General features: G+C 45.0%; 1 protein-coding gene across 4 annotated transcripts in view; it reads left to right on the top strand.

Moving 5' to 3' along the window:
- The window catches only part of ankfn1b (ankyrin repeat and fibronectin type III domain containing 1b), a 247474-nt gene that overhangs the window by 139318 nt on the left and 91925 nt on the right, over positions 1 to 16231 (top strand). Inside the window, exon 1 of one of the 4 annotated variants that reach the window (XM_069180850.1) lies at positions 14044 to 14231. The exons of the other annotated variants lie outside the window; for them this stretch is intronic. The gene's annotated coding sequence lies outside the window, so the exon portion shown is untranslated. Of the gene's footprint in view, positions 1 to 14043; positions 14232 to 16231 lie in introns of those variants that run through there. 4 annotated transcript variants of the gene reach the window in all.

Raw genomic sequence — 16231 nt, 5'->3', positions numbered from 1 at the left:
AAGATCAGGGGTTTGGTTTTTCCGGCTTCTCAAAGATTATGTGATAAATGTATTGTAGACTGCTGGTTCAGAATGAAGAGGCGCTGGAACATTTGACTTATTTACAAGGAACGCAAACCCATATTTCTTAAACAAGTTTGGTACAAATTTGTTCAAAGAATCTGTTCTGTCCAGGAGATCACCAGAGAAAGAATTGATAGTGTCTTTTTTTCAAGGTTGTTCTCTGGTTGTCTTTTGTGCTTAGGACCTCAGCTATTAAACTAATGGCTGCAGTGGATTCAGGTGCTTGGTGTCAGAGTGCCGGGACACAATGTGTTAAGGTGCTCCTTGCATGAGTGCTGGGCCACTGTGGGTTCAGCTGTATGATGTCAGAGTGCTGCGCCACAGTGGGTTCAGCTGTATGATGTCAGAGTGCTGCGCCACAGTGGGTTCAGCTGTATGATGTCAGAGTGCTGCGCCACAGTGGGTTCAGCTGTATGATGTCAGAGTGCTGCGCCACAGTGGGTTCAACTGTATGATGTCAGAGTGCTGGGCCACAGTGGGTTCAGCTGTATGATGTCAGAGTGCTGGGCCACAGTGGGTTCAACTATATGATGTCAGAGTGCTGGGCTGCAGTGGGTTCAGCTGTATGATGTAAGAGTGCTGGGCTGCACTGAATAACAGAAAAACAGAAATTGCCATTCTAACTTGTTTTCTTCTTTTTCTATTTTAATTTTTACCAAAGTCAGTATAACTCATAATTTAAAGTGCTTTGAGATCCTTTTAATGGAAATTGCTGTGTGCCTGTATTTCTTAGTGCGGTGGAATTGTCTAGGGTACATCGTGTTTCAGCCCTCCAAAAGACTCCCTTGGGGTTTAATCTTCTCCAGTATAGAATTGGACCCAGTCAGCCAGCAAAATAAATTGTGTTAGATTCTTGCTGCTTCCTTTTCTTAAAAAAATAAAGTCTCCAGCAAGCCCCAGTGGTGCAATTATTTGTTTTAAGCAGAGAAATTAAGAGCAGATCTCAAAACCACTTGGATTACTAGGATGATGTCACCTAAGATTCGTTAGGAGTGCGTCTCTGCTCCAGTTAGACTCTTCCTGACTACCGTCTCTGCTCCGTCAGCCCACCCCCCCCCTCCCTTCAAGACTCATTTAGTTAAGGAGATTTACAAAATATTGGAAGATACACAGCTAAGGAACATTTTAGTGGAAACATTCCACCACATCCTGTTTTCATATATTGCATCCAGTACACCCCCTCCTCCTCCCAACCAACCAACCACCCAGCACAGACCTTCACAGTAAGAGGATGGAGCCCAAACCAGAAAGCAGTCAATTCCAAGGTTTCTTCTGTTTGAACTGGAGTTTCTGGAAGTAAATAGCATTCACGTCTGTCCTCTGCCTTTCTTTATGATGTTGGTCATCGCCCCCAGGTAGGGTAGACGCGAGTCGCCGTGGTCAAGCACAAACGTTTATTGCCGTGATTGTGTGTTGTTGTGTTCCCCCCCCCCCCGGGGTCACCGCAGTTCCGCCGCGCGGGCGTCGGTTCAGCTGGCAGGTGTGAAGAGCGGGGTTTGGCGCGGCCCGCATTTCCTCTTTGGTTTCCCAGTTTCCGGTGAGAGAGCCTGTGCAGGCCTCCTGCCCGCCTCCCAGATGTATTCCTCTGGCTAACCAGGGGAAACCGGTAATGAGGACCTTGGGCCCAGTCAATGGCTTCTTGTGACAAGAAAGTATATTAGGCAGGGAGGCAAGGGTGAGCTCTGTGTGACATGAAGTTAACAGCATGTGTGTGATTCATAAGTCTGATCAGCATAGTAATAATAATAATTATAAAAAATGCTTACAGTTATATAGCACTTTTCTGGACACTCCACTCAAAGTGCTTTACAAGTAATGAGGACTCCCCTCCACTGCCACCCCTGACAACACTGTGCACTAGTGCTCCTGTGAGTATGCTGGTATGTGTAGGTCTCTACTTGTGCATGTAAAAAATGAATAATTCCTTACAGTTATATAGCACTTTTCTGGACACTCCACTCAAAGCGCTTTACAAGTAGTGGGGACTCCCCTCCACCACCACCCGTCTGCAGCCCCACCTGGATGATGCGACGGCAGCCATAGTGCGCCAGTACTCTCCCCACACACCAGCTATCAGTGGGGAGGAGAACAGAGGGATGAAGCCAATTCATAGATGGGGATTATTAGGAGGCCATGATTGGTAAGGGCCAATGGGAAATTTGGCCAGGACACCGTGGTAACTCCCCTAATCTTTTCAAGAAAAGCCCTGGGATTTTTAATGACCACTGAGAGTCAGGACCTTGGTTTTATGTCTCATCCGAAGGACGACACCTTTTTATAGTATAGTGTCCCTGTTATTGGGGCATTAGGACCCACATAGACTGCAGGGTGAGTGCCCCCTGCTGGCCCCACTAACACCTCTTCCAACAGCGACCTTAGTTTTCCACAGGGGGTTTCCCATCCAGGTACTGACCAGGCTCACATCTGCTGAGCTTCAGTGGGGCTGCCACTTGTGAGTTGCAGGGCGATATGGCTGCTGGTTTCAGCTCTCACAGGGCTCAGTGTGCAAGAACCCGTTGAAGAAACCCCCTGCAGCCCAGCTAGTTTAGGACTTTCCTGGGGCGGGAGATGCGATCTTTTGTGGCAGTGTAGATCAGCTGAATCTAGAGCCGGCGAATGGTCCTGATTGAATCCCATCGGGGAACTAAACGCGTATGTGGAGGCCCTTATCCGTCTGTGTGTCAGTCTTCCCATGAGGAATTGCTAAGAATTAGTGCTTCAGATTCACTCGTCATCACAATTGCTCTCTTAGGTCATTTTCCCTCGGAAAGCTCCTGAATTTTTGTTTACATATCCCATTTTCCGTGTCCATCTCCGAGTCCACCTTGTGGAGTAGAGATGTTGGGTATTATCATGCATTGCAGCCAAGTCCACAGCAATGCTCGACTGTTCACTGTCCATGGCTGAAGTGAGCTTTTTGTGTGGTGGGAGGGCGTAATAACGTTAACCGGATCTCTTCTCTTTCCATAAGCTTTGTTCTTATTTTCAATGTATTTGTCTCTCATTTGCATTTTCTCCACCTCCACACAATTGTTCCCAAGACTTGCTCATTAAATTAGTCTTGTTCGTGCAGATCGCTGTTTTGGGGTTGTAGAAACCGGGCAGACGTTTGCACGTGCTGTGCTACACTAATCTGTGCCCTAGAGGTGGAAGCGCTGCATACAGTATGTCAGTGCTGAGATCTCACACGTCCAGATTACAGTAAGAAGAAACTAGATAAGGGTTCCTTTGTAAAGTGTTTGGATCCCTTGAACTCTGATATTATAAGCCAGCATCAAATCCTGGATGTTTCAGGTTTGACTTTTCATTTCAGGTCCGTTTGCAAAGATAAGTGTGTGACGCCTATGACTCCTGTGCTTCAACACAACAACTCATACCATAGACTGAAATGCATCTCACTGCCTTGCCATTGGGAGTCCCTTATGTGTAGTCATTTTACTGAGCTCCGCTTTTTGTGCTGTTTGTGACAGCGGCTCTGACAAATGTGTAACTTGGGCAGACAAGTGTTTATTTCCTGCATGTCTAATTAACTCACTATTCCCGTTTGTCCCTTGGGGGGGTTTGTTAACAGTGTATCATATGTAGAATTTCATGGGTTTCACTTCCTCTGTTTAGCATTTTTAGCAACATTGATCTCCAATGGAATAGATCAATACCCAATATAAAATTGTGTTCCACTGTGCAGAGGGCATTTTAATAATAATAATAATAATAATAATAATAATAATAATAATAATAATAATAATAATAATTGCTTACAATTATATAGCGCTTTTCTGGACACTCCACTGAAAGCGCTTTACAGGTAATGGGGACTCCCCTCCACCACCACCAGTGTGCAGCCCCACCTGGATGATGCGACGGCAGCCATAGTGCGCCAGAACGCTCCCCACACATCAGCTATCAGTGGGGAGGAGAACAGAGTAATGAAGCCAATTCATAGATGGGGGTTATTAGGCCATGATTGGTAAGGGCCAATGGGAAATTTGGCCAGGACGCCAGGGTTACACCCCTACTCTTTTCAAGAAACGCCCTGGGATTTTTAATGACCACAGAGAGTCAGGACCTTGGTTTTACGTCTCATCCGAAGGACGGCGCCTGTTTACAGTATAGTGTCCCCATCACTATACTGGGGCATAAGGACCCCTGCTGGCCCCACTAACACCTCTTCCAGCAGCAACCTTAGTTTTTCCCAGGAGGTCTCCCATCCAGGTACTGACCAGGCTCACACCTGCTTACTGTAGCTTCAGTGGGCTGCCAGTTGTAAGTTGCAGGGTGATATGGCTGCTGCCGGTTTTCTGTCTAAGAGAAGTCATAGACAAACACTGCCACCCCCCATTTCGAACAGTCTTACCAAATAGTTCATTTGATTCAAGAAATATTTTTAAACTTATTTACTGTATCAGCAATGTTTTTCAAAGATGACAGAATACTGACTCACCCCGACTCATTAAAGGACACTGTAACTCCATTCTGTATGAGCACACAAGGCGCACACACGCACACACTTTCGGCGAAATTGGTATGGTATTTAACGAGCAATTAAGGCTGTTTTTTTTTTGTTCAAACAAAAGCCGTTTTAGTGTCTCGGTTTTGATTGATAATCTGAATCGTAAATTATTAGCAGTAACTCGCATGCTGCCCGACACGACCAAGCGCTCCACAGAAACGCAGCTACATCAAAGCCCGCGGCTCAGAGGGCTTGAGCTGCACAGTCTATTACAATGATTAAAAGCAGGTCTGCGAAGAATGTTTTGCTGGCCAATTTAAAGCTAATAAGCGGGAATAAATAGACATTGCAATTTCATGTGTGTCTGAGCGCGCAGAGGATGTGTGTGTCAGCAATCGATGCACTTTGCTGAGCAGCAGAAGAAAGCAAGGAATACATCATTGCGACACAGCCAGCAAATAGCGTCTCTCTGCCGTAATAAAAGAACCATTTTCGTGTTTTGTCTCGTTGTTTTCACAGGCAAACGCATTCTTGGTCCCCCAAATGTCGTGGTTGTGGTAGTCCAGTCCCTTGTAAAAAAATTTAAAAGGGGCCCCCTTTCACAAACCAGTGCAGCCTCAACTGATCCACAGTAATTTTGGGTGTGTGGGAGGCGAGTCAGTTAAGCAAAATGTCGTGTTTGGGCCTTTGAATTCTTTTTAACTTGGAAAAAAAATGCAAATGAATAAAACGTTACACAGCCACATTGGTATTATGTTGTATAAAACTGTTTGGCTCAATAAAACAGAAAATTGTCATGTTATGAAAGGTTGTGTTTTCTTTAATGTGTATGAGAGAGAGATTAAAGTTTTGGTTTGCCCTTGCTAATAAACGGGAATCAAATAGACATTCGTGTTTAAGTGAATGTCGCAGAGGGATTTTTAATAATTGCTTAATTAATTTTAAATCAGGCTTTTAAGTGAATGCTTTCAGAGGGATAGCATAAGTCACGTATGTATAATGTACGACTGCAGATCGGTGGTCTCAGAATTGGTGGAGAATCTGTTTAATCACACTTAGAAGGCCACACCTCAAAACCCAAAGTTTTGGTTTTGTAACACGGATTGTTAGAGATACTGGAACAAAAAAAGATTCAAGCTGCAATATGGGGTTTTTGACTCTGGACCAGAGGGTGCTGGGTTCAAGTCTCTAGTGGGTCATTGCTGTTGTACTTGCGAACCAGTTACTTTCCTCAAATTGCTCCAGTGAATACCTTGCTCTATAAATGAGCCTACAATTATTCACTGTATATGAGAAGTTGTTCTCAACTGGCGGCTCTGTTAAAATCATGCAGACGTGTTTCTGCCACGATGGCATAAATATGACCTGTGAAATGTGCTTTTCACATTCATTCACTTCCAGGACCTTGTTTTAGTCATTAGGAGAACATGGCAGTTTGAACATGATAGTATAGAGGTAGCATTGCACACAAGACATTGTGACATGGCTGTTTGCTTCAGTTGAAAAATGTTCTGGTTAATTGGTAGTCGTAACTCAATTTACCTTCATTTCGAAATCTGCATCGTGATGTGCGGACGTGGGGAACACTAGAGCGATTTTATTTTCACCTGCTGTTATTACTGGGCTGTTATACGCTACACCTGTTCCGCACTTTTTTTTTTAAGAGCCTGCAACTCACGAAACCTAAAAACCTCCCACTGGCTAGCCCGTGCGCGAGTCTTTTGCGTTTCCCCGCGCAGAGTCCCTGAGAGGTTTGATGGGCAGTTCTAACCCTGCTCGACAGATCAATGGGTAATCCCACAGCTGCCTTTGGAGCATCAGGTCCAGCAGGGCTTGCCTTTGCCCACAATGACAGGCTGTCAGCACAACACTTCCTGTGTGGACGGTCTATTCGCCATCCCCGCGGAGCGCTTGCTGACAGGGGCTGTCACTCATGGCTTGCGGCTCAGAGTCCCGCGGAGTCTGCCCACCCACAAGCCCGCCTGGCCCCACCCCCCCATCCCTCTCTCTCTCTCTTCCTCTCTCTCTGCTCTCCCTCCACCACTGCACCTTGGCAGGGCTCGCTCGAGCTGACATCATCGCTGAGATGACAGCACGTCTTCCAGCTCCATTAGCTTGATTCTAGGTGGCTCCGCCTGAGTGATTTATGGGTAATATTTTTGTCGCCTACTCCAAAACCACTGGCTCAGCGCAGGTGGCTCGTGTCCAGCAAATGACTTTCGCAAGGGGGACCCACCCACCCTTCCTACCTCATCCCTCGCTGCAAGACACCCATTGGATTGAAGGGAAGTCTCGCAAACACCTCCTTTCCTGATCCCCAGTCTTGTTATTTATCCAGGATTCCTCCGAAATGCTCAACAACAGTGTTGCTGGGACGCACTGATTTGAGAAAGGAAAAGGATTTAGACGGGGCTGAATCGCTGTCACAAAAGTGCCTGTAATTCTCTGGTGACAGCCTGTGGTCAGAATTCCAGAGCAAATCTTTCACTTTATTGGAGGCGCAGCGGTTTCAAGTTTGACTTTCGTTTTTTTTTTCTGTTCTCCAAACATTGCTTAGCTTTCATTTCTGGTGCCTTCCACTCTTAACAGTTTCTCTACTGTTTGAGCGTGGAGAAAACACCCCTATGGGCTTCAGTTGTCGTTCATTCCAATCCACCTCCCACCCCGTCTTAAACTCCATAAAAAACCTCCATGAAACGTAACTGTCTCATTCTGTTAGTTAAACGGCCCGCCAAAGGAAATGGAAGAATTGTCTGGCTGCAGGAAACTCTGTTTCGAAAAACTTTTTCCTTTCTTTCTCATTAAGTCGTGCACAAGCGGGGGTTTTTTTCTCCTCAAGTGTATTTTTGTTGCATTTCGTAATACTAATTGATGCTTGACAATCAGCCACAGAAAAATAAAACAGAAACAGGACTTAGGAATGCAATTAAGGAGAGACAGTGAGTACATTTGCCTATGTGATCAGTGTTACATAGGTTGGATCCATTGTCCGTCCTGTTATCTCATCTGACAAAGCTCTTCTTTCTCTCTCAGAAATGTGTTATTACCTTGATTTACCTGGTTTTTGACTCTTTGTTTTCTGACATGTCAGCTGTTCCCATATGAAGTCCCTTTCCTCTGAGGGCCACTGTTTCAGTCAGTTCTCTGGCATGACCTGAGAGCAAGTTATAATCATTGGAAAGCCTGGCCCTTATTAGACCCCAACTTTTCGTTTCTCAAGATGAGAGAGGCTTCTTCTAGGTCCAGTAAACCTTCGGAAGGATGTGATAGGGTGATCGCTGTTTGTGAAGTGAAGATGCCAAGATGGGTTTTGAAAGATGACCTAATTATGCTAAAGAGAATCTCCAAGGTTTGAAAATGTAGCCATCACCCTGCAGCTCACAACTGCCAACCCACTGAAGCTCAGCAGGTGTGAGCCTGGCTAATACCTGGATGGGAGACCTCCTGGGACAAGCTAAGGTTGCTTTTGGAAGAGGTGTTAGTGGGGCCATCAGGGGGCGCTCAGCCTGCGGTCTGTGTGGGTCCTGATGCCCCAGTATAGTGACGGGGACAGTATCAGATAAGACATAAAACCGAGGTCCTTTCTGTAGTCATTAAAAATTCCCAGGGCGTTTCTCGAAAAGAGTAGGGGTATTTTGTGATCTTTAGTGCACGCTCTTGGTTAGAGGCCTAGTTCTCTGTTGCCAAACTGGAGCCAGGCCTGCTGCTAGCGAACCCAGCCAGGAAGAAACAAAAACAGTCAGTGGATAGATTCTGGATTCGCCCCTCACAAGCACAGAGCAGGGTATTGTAAGGAATGCTGGGCAGATTAAAATTTGCCACCAACTGCCTGATTGTTTTGCACCCTCTCTTTTCTTACAAAGTTTAAGGAGAGTTCAGCTCTACTTCTTCAGGTGGGTGCCTTTGTTGTAAATGTCCTTTCTGCTTTTTCTTCCCATGGTGGAAAGACATATAGCACCCTACTCTACTATAGGTGGTGAAGCCGAGCTCAAATTCGATTTCTGTGATCGAATTCAACAAATGTAACCCAGAAATTGCTTGTGCAGAATTTTAATACGTAACGGAAATGTGCTGAGAGACCAATAGGCTTATGTACCAGTGCAGACGTTGCATTGGCTCGTATACAGCGTGTGCTTCGAAGTACCCCTCAGTATCTTCAAAGCATCACCAAGAAGCACGTCCAGCAATCGGATAGCTTCCTCTTGCCTGATGTCTGAGGGTCACCTTGGTTTAGCTCTTTAGCGCAATTAAAAAAAGAATTTTGAGATCGCTCGGTAATGATTCTTGAACGAAATGGACTAGGCGCATTATCTTCTGTCTGTAGGCAGTGCTATTATTAGATTTCTGTGGCTGCTTCCCCTCTCCTGAGTGACAGGTCCACAGGACCATGCTGATACTCACATGCACAGAAGCGTTCCAGGAGTGCTTGACACAGACACTTCCTAGGTGATTTCAAAGGGAGAGGAAGGGCTGTAATTGGGAGAGAATCAGTTGCCGTGGCAATGGGAGCAGGCCACTGCTCTCCTGCAGACTCTGCCTCGGAGCCTTCCGGAAGCTTAGAAGATGTTCGGAGCTGTCAGTCTGCCTCGGCTTCCAGAAGCCAAAGTTGCTCTCCCTCGGTTTATTTCATCCCAGAAGAGCGCTGCTTTGGTTTGGTCAGCTGATGGCTACAGCTGATATCACTCACAGAAACAAACCCTTCATTACAGTTTTAATTGGGGACTATCCTACCTGTTGTAAAGTCCAAATGAATTGTCTGTCACTGGTACGGAAACTGTAACCGACCACCAGCTTGTGCCTAATCTTTATTATCAATGCAAAACACTTACACCTACTGATAATTACACTAATAAGAAGTAAATACAAAAATTACCTCTGGATATTTTTCAGTTTACTTAAGCATCCACCACATTTTGTCTTTAATCCAGAGCTAGTCTCGTGCAGTAGTCTCCTAGCTGTGTTTAGCTGAGTTAATCAGTACTCGATGCAGGAGTCTTCAAATTCATACTCAGAATCAAAAGCAGTGCATGACTTGTAACTGCAACACATCCACTAAAATTGTTATAAGCAAAATGACAAACAAATCTAGCTGCAAAGTTCAGACTGCACTATAGAGTAGTGGTAAGACTTTTGGAGTCAGGGCCAGAAAGTTTGGGAGTCTATGAATGCACTGAATGCTGTTCTTGTATCCTTGAATAAGGCATTTCACTCAAGTTATTTCAGCAAAGAGGTAATATAGTATTTTACCTTCTGCAACTCATGACCTGGTCCAAAATGTGGAAGACTGACTTTAAGTAGAGCAAAAGATGCATGTTAGGACACACAGGATACAAAAGGATACAATGTATAGCTTGAAACTACATATACGTTGCATAGACCTTCCTATTTGCTTTATAGCAATTTGTGTGTATAAAAAGTGATTTTATTAGGGTGGAAACATGATCTTTCCTAGCTTGTTTCCAGCCAGCTTAAAAGGGACAAATGTTTTAATTCTAAGATTGCTTTTCAATCTTAGAAGGAACGTTTCAATCTTAGAGTTTATTCCTCCCTCCCCCCCCACTCCCACAACACACACACTTCAACTTGAAGTGCACACAAACTGTCTGAATACGACAACAGAATTAGCTTATCATCTGGAAGTGAGCACCAAGAAAATATGTGATGTAACATTCTCTCTGCAGGTATGATACTTGTCTGACATCTCCACTCATTATTAGCAACAGGGGAAGGAAGGAATTTCGTTTTAAAAGATTGTGTTACACAAAGGAGCACTATATCCAGCTTTCATGTGTTTTATTGTCTCTTTAAAGTGCAACACTCGAAGCACAAATTAATAGGAAGAGGCAGAAAAATTTAAGAGTCCCCTACCGACTTCAGCGGATTAATTCAGGGCGAACAGCTTGTTCCTGTCAGCCTGTTCTGGAGAATTATTCGTAGTCAAATATTAATCTCGCCTTTATTGCTGAACCTCAAAATGAGTAAAGGCAACAAAAAAAACAACACTTTGTTGCTTCACCTGTTAGCGAGCAGTCTCTCTATACAGTCATTGGGAAGATGATTTCGTGTTTGGGATTTGGCACTTGTTAATTCTTCCGGTTACTGTCTCAAATCTCTTTTTGACTTGGGTGTCAAAAGGCCGTCGTTTCGGAAGACGGGCGGCTCTCATTTACCCACAGCATAATGGATTTTGCAGGTCGTCGTGCCTGGGCTGTAGTTTAATTTGCTGTGACCTTTCAAAAGGTGGCTCAATCCGGCTAAAAGAACGATAGAAATGATAGGAAATGTCAAGAGGGGAAGCAAACGGGGGAATTGTACTAGCATTACAATGGCCTGACATTACAACGGCAACACTACACTTCTTCCTGGAGAATACTGGTCAGCTGAGAGTCCAGTCCAGTTCTTCAGCTCCCCTGTTGGAATTCACTTGGCAGATGATATTGGAAGATGGTACGGCAATAGATGTTGACAAAAGAACAGTCAAATAAGAGATACAGAAAGCGTAGCGGTAATAAAAGATCTAATAGGAAGATCCAGTTAGTTTGTTTTTAAAGGGCGCTAAGCTCTTTTCCCCGCAGGCAGCTCTGTGGCCAAGCACCAGGGCAGCTGTGAGCCTTATTGAGCCCTGCCAGTCTTTGCTTCACCCTCCCTGTCCTCAGCGTGAAGCGAATGGGTTTTCGGTGGGACGCCGAGCTGTTTGAAGTAAGAATAGGAACTAATCTGGGTAATATGCGCTATCATGGCAACATCTCTGTCTCAGCAGTCACAGTCCCACCCCTTCGCCCGGTGCTGCGCTGCACTGATTACATTGCTGGGTTAATGTCAGGGCTTGATTATACCTTAGTGTCCCTAACCTACGCAGGCTGACTAATTTCCCCGTGGGGCTGATGTGGGGACAAGCTGCTTCGCCATTGGCCCTTGAGCGGGCAGTGTGACAGCGAAGGGTGTGGAGAGGTTATTAGGGCTACAGCTGAAAGCACAATGAGGGCTGCTTCATGCGTCTGTTGAGCTGCAGTCGCTTCTTAAACTTCTTGGAAGCTCCATCTTTAGTCGACAGCGTCCCCTCCTGCCACTTGTGCTTCCAGTGCAGCTGATCTGTTGCTCTGTGGCTCAGCGCCGTCTTGCAGTAGTAGGCAGTCCTGCGCAGACATACTCATTCCTGTGTAAAAGAGGGTGGCAAAATCATCTTTTTACCTGGCTGTTCCTGTGGGGGCTTGAGGTGAGGAGTGAGTGTTATCTGTGTCACACACATCGTGTTTTTTAATGCTGGAACTGGAGCTACTGTACAGTACAGCACATTCCTGCGAGACTAGTCCTCTCTCCAGGAAGTAAAGTACCTCACCTTCCTTGGAATATGGCTCAAGTTCCCTGAAGGTCGTGGGTAAGTTCAGACAGGCCAGCAATAGCCTCTAACTGTGTATGACTTTAGCCCCTTCCCCATCGATATGGTAGGTCTCATTCAGAATGTTTCAAGTGGATAACGTTTTGTAGTTAGATTGATAATACTTTATTAATCCCGTAGGGTTTAAAGCAATATGGGCGGATGTCACTGAACTTTAAGACGATATTCTGCTCTAAGTGATATATTTTTGAATATTTTGATTGCTCCGAGTCACCAACCAGAGTGGTGAATACAAGGCCTACGCTACCAAGCCTTAGTGACGCTTATCTTTTCGGGAACTGCCCCCAGCCTTCTCATTGGCGGCTTGCCCGTGCAGGAATGGAGGTCCTTCAGCAGGTACACATCTTCCGCAGTAGGTTTCTACCAGAACCATTTCCCACAGAGGGGCTGCTGCTCCTCTTCTGGTTTTCGTCCAACCCCTGAGCCCTCGCTTATTTAATCAGCCGGTTCATTTGATTAATTGAACATGTTAAACTCCCTTTTAGGCTTGAAAAAAGCATCGCAGCTGCTGCATCTTGACTGTGGCGTGTCATTGAAATCAACTGGGGGGGAGCAAAGCTGTCTAAACGAGCGGCTAATGAGATCAATTTACTAATTCAGACCTTGAGCTGGAATGAAAAATCAGATGGACTCAGAGGCTGCTACATAACAGTGTCTGTATGCTGAATATTCCTTGCAAAATGCCACACAAATAATGGTTTCTGTAACATCCGTCCCTGGATTGTCCTTTCAGTGCTAGCTTTGTATAGCTGCCAGTTTCGTTGTGCGGTTGCCGACATATTACACTTCCTGTGAGAGCAGTATCACTGAGGCGCTGGTCTCTGTAGTGCAAAGTGTTTGATGGTGCTTTGACCCTGTTAACAAGCCTTGGCCATGTCTCCACCTTGCTTAAAGATGCCCCAGAGATCCACTACGTGTGCCCGCCACCCATGGAGTCAAAAGAACAAAGTCTCATTTTCAGGTTCACATTTGCCGAGTTGTTTTCATTACTCTGGATACGACTTAAACTGCCCCCAAGACTTTTTTGTTTTTGTACAATAGGCAAATCTTTTCTGCCGCTGCTCTGCGAATTCGAATTGGAAACAAATACTGGGACGTAGTACGGGACAGAAAAGATTGGTGCATGGTGGTTTCCGGAGTTTTCCACGCAGGGCTGCGGCCTAAGGCTCGATTGAAGCAGCTTAGCGGTCTGATTCCATGTGTTTCCTCATGCAGCATGTCATTGTCAGTCACACGTTGTCGGTCGGGCAGCTGCGATCTAACACAGCACCAAAAAGACCTGCCATTTTCATTGTCCACACCAGCTTGTTTGATTTCTTATCAATCGAGACTGTACACACTGTATTTGATAAGGGCCGTAAGAATGATAAATAAGACTAGCAGAATAATCCTAGCAGTTAAAACAGCAAATGTCGCCCTTTAACATCCATGTGTATTAGGACCTCAGAGGCCCTAAGTCTTTGACACCAGTCTACCTGTCTGTTTGTAAGGAGAAATCTTCTTGTGAATACATTAAAATGTTTAGAACAGCTTCCACAGGCCCCTTTCAGTTGGGAAAAATCAAATTGTGATATTTCATTATCATAATTTTATGTTAATTTATCATTATCGTGATTATTTCATTGTTATGACGTTTCCAGTTAACTTTTTTTTCCCCAGTCTTGCACTGCAATTGACACTCCCGCACACGCGAAAGCAAATTTATCTCTGTCCAAAATTCTGTAGCCCTGCGTAGGCAAATGGTTGGCGAGGTAGGAAACTCAACATTTAAAAAAAAAACACATGACAAAGCAGACATCTTTTTGCCACTGGAATTTTTGAAGCCCCCTTCTATCAAAAAGCAGACTTTCTCCGTCCCCATTCCTGTCCCCCCCACCCACCCCCTCCCCAAAATCAAAGAGACCTATCTTGACTCAACAGGGTAGTGTGACACTAATTAGCATTCAACCCCCCCCTCCAGCTCCCTATCCTTCCCCTCCAGTGTCTAGAGTTAGAGGAGCTTATCGCCTGGCAACCACAATTAAAGTACAACAACTCTGCAAAGGCAGCTACCGTCTGAGCACGCTCAGAAGCCCTGCGAGCTTGCCAGCCTGGCCGCAGAAGGAGGCAAAACAAATCTTTAACAGGTGACTACAGGATGATCGGGCCAAAGTTACCTGGGTCTGGATCAAAGAACAGAGGGCAGAAGGGGAAAGGAAGACCCGGTGGCTCTGCCTAAGGGGGGAGACGACTTGTGAAGGGGATTTCTTTCGGAAGAGTCGGGGGAATGCCTGGCAGGTGCGCTCCTGGGAGAGTTTGCAGTGGGGAGAGAGACTGAAGGTATGTGGAAGGCTGCAGGAGGGTAGCACAGATTAAGGTGAAGCTCGGCGAAGGGGCGATGTGTTCTCTTTTTAATATCGGGGCTTGCTAATATATAATAATGTATGGCTTGAATTCGGGCTCCTGTTAGGATCAACAGAATTCCGCCTCTCCAACCGGGTTTTCGGGCTCGCGTGGGTCTTTAATGTGGTCCGGCTGCTGTTCTCCCTGTGTTTTACTGTGCGAGATTACCCTGTTCCTTAGAAGTGCAAACCTGTTCCAGTCTTAAACGTGAACCTGAAGTCAGTTCAGTGCTGTTCAACTCCAGCCGTTCATCTGTCGTCGGGACGCGTTGTCCCCCTGCACTCTTTTATCCCTCTCTCGTTCCGGTCTCTGAACTCTTACTACTTGAAACAAGTTGCAGTAGGCTCTTTCTCCATTTCTTTTCACCCTTTCACTTTTTCTACCCCACGTCTATAGCCCTGGACCCGGAGTTTGCACTGCAGAGTGAGTGTGCATCAATATGCTCCTATATAATATGATCCTCTTCTATCTTGATGTACGCTGTTGGCCCTTATTAGGGTTTACTGTGGTATACTGTGGAAACAGCACAGTAAATGTATTGTAGCATAGTAAAACCATAGTAAAGAACTGCTGATGCTGAGGTGTGGAAAACCAGGATTTGAATTGTGGGAAAGTATATCAAAGGCGAGTATTTCCATAGTTTACAATTGGCACGGTTGGTGAAAGTACCATAAACATTGTGCGATGTGATGTGGTAATGGCTGATATCCAGAAAGGACTGATTTTACCTCCCAAGCATACCTTTTGGGATTCCAAAAGCGACACCCCAACAGTCAGTCTTTTTGGATACTCTTAAAGCATCCCATGTCAATAAAATGTGCCAATAAATTCACAGATGCTTGCTCTCGAAATGGAATTTCATCTTATAGGGATCCCTAAGGTTATATTTGCAAAATTATAGTGCCTAGAAAGTGATATTTTCCAAGACTGGAAATTTACAGTATATAACTTAACTGCAACGGCAGTTTGAAAAAGAATATTGACCTCACTCTTTCAATGTCTGGAACTATACTGTATTTTAGATTCTGAAGAGCAAGAAATTACTTCTAAAAGGTTGAGACATCTTTGCTTCCTCTATTAAATTATAATATACTTTTATTGATATATCTTTTTTTAACCATTCACCTTACTTATCTGAATGAGTGTAACACATTTGCGTATTTGTCTTCCAGACATTTTCACAGACAGTTGCGCTTGTGGGTGACTCAGGGCTTACGAGTACAACAAAAAGATGTGTGCCTTAATTTCGATTTCGCTTACACCAGGTATATCCTCCAATGTCACAAGCCAACAAAAGTGTTTGACATTTCATTTTTTCTACATGTCTAATTCCAGCAGGGAAGGAAAAGGCATTTGGACCTCTTTGCCGAGACAAATATTTTCATGCTTGAATGAATCGGAAATGAAAAACAAAATCAGGTGTAGAAATCGATAGCATGAATAAAACAACTGTAGCCTGAATGTTGAAAAGGCTTTAAATAGAGGCTGAAAATTGAACCCTCAGCTGCAACAACACAGGAGGAGAAAGGTCAGACCCTCTGGAGGTGATTTCTATGCCCCTGCTGGGGACAGACCAGGATGCAAAGCTCTTCAGAATGGTTCCATCCTATTTCCAGCTGCCAGTGCCCTCCCACAGGTTGGGGACCTGGGCACCTGCCAGCGTTGCAGTCATTTGAGTCATTGAAAGAATTTCAGAGTTCTGAAACCTTGATTCTCTTGATGAATAATTTGCTTTTCAAGGCTTATTTAATGATATTGCAAAAAGTGGTTGCCTCAGAATACCACTTTAGAAAAAGAAGACCCTGAGCACGTGTGAATATTATATTGAGGGAGAATCCTGTTTTTGTTGTAGTTAGTGACCCTTATACTGGCTACAGCACCTGGAGTGGCACTGAAGAGTTAGTGTGCATCTATATGCTCCCCTCTACAGCACCTGA

The sequence above is a fragment of the Lepisosteus oculatus genome, chromosome 19 (assembly GCF_040954835.1).
Source record: "Lepisosteus oculatus isolate fLepOcu1 chromosome 19, fLepOcu1.hap2, whole genome shotgun sequence".
Classification (NCBI taxonomy): domain Eukaryota; kingdom Metazoa; phylum Chordata; class Actinopteri; order Semionotiformes; family Lepisosteidae; genus Lepisosteus; species Lepisosteus oculatus.
This window is presented reverse-complemented; position numbering and strand designations above follow the sequence as displayed.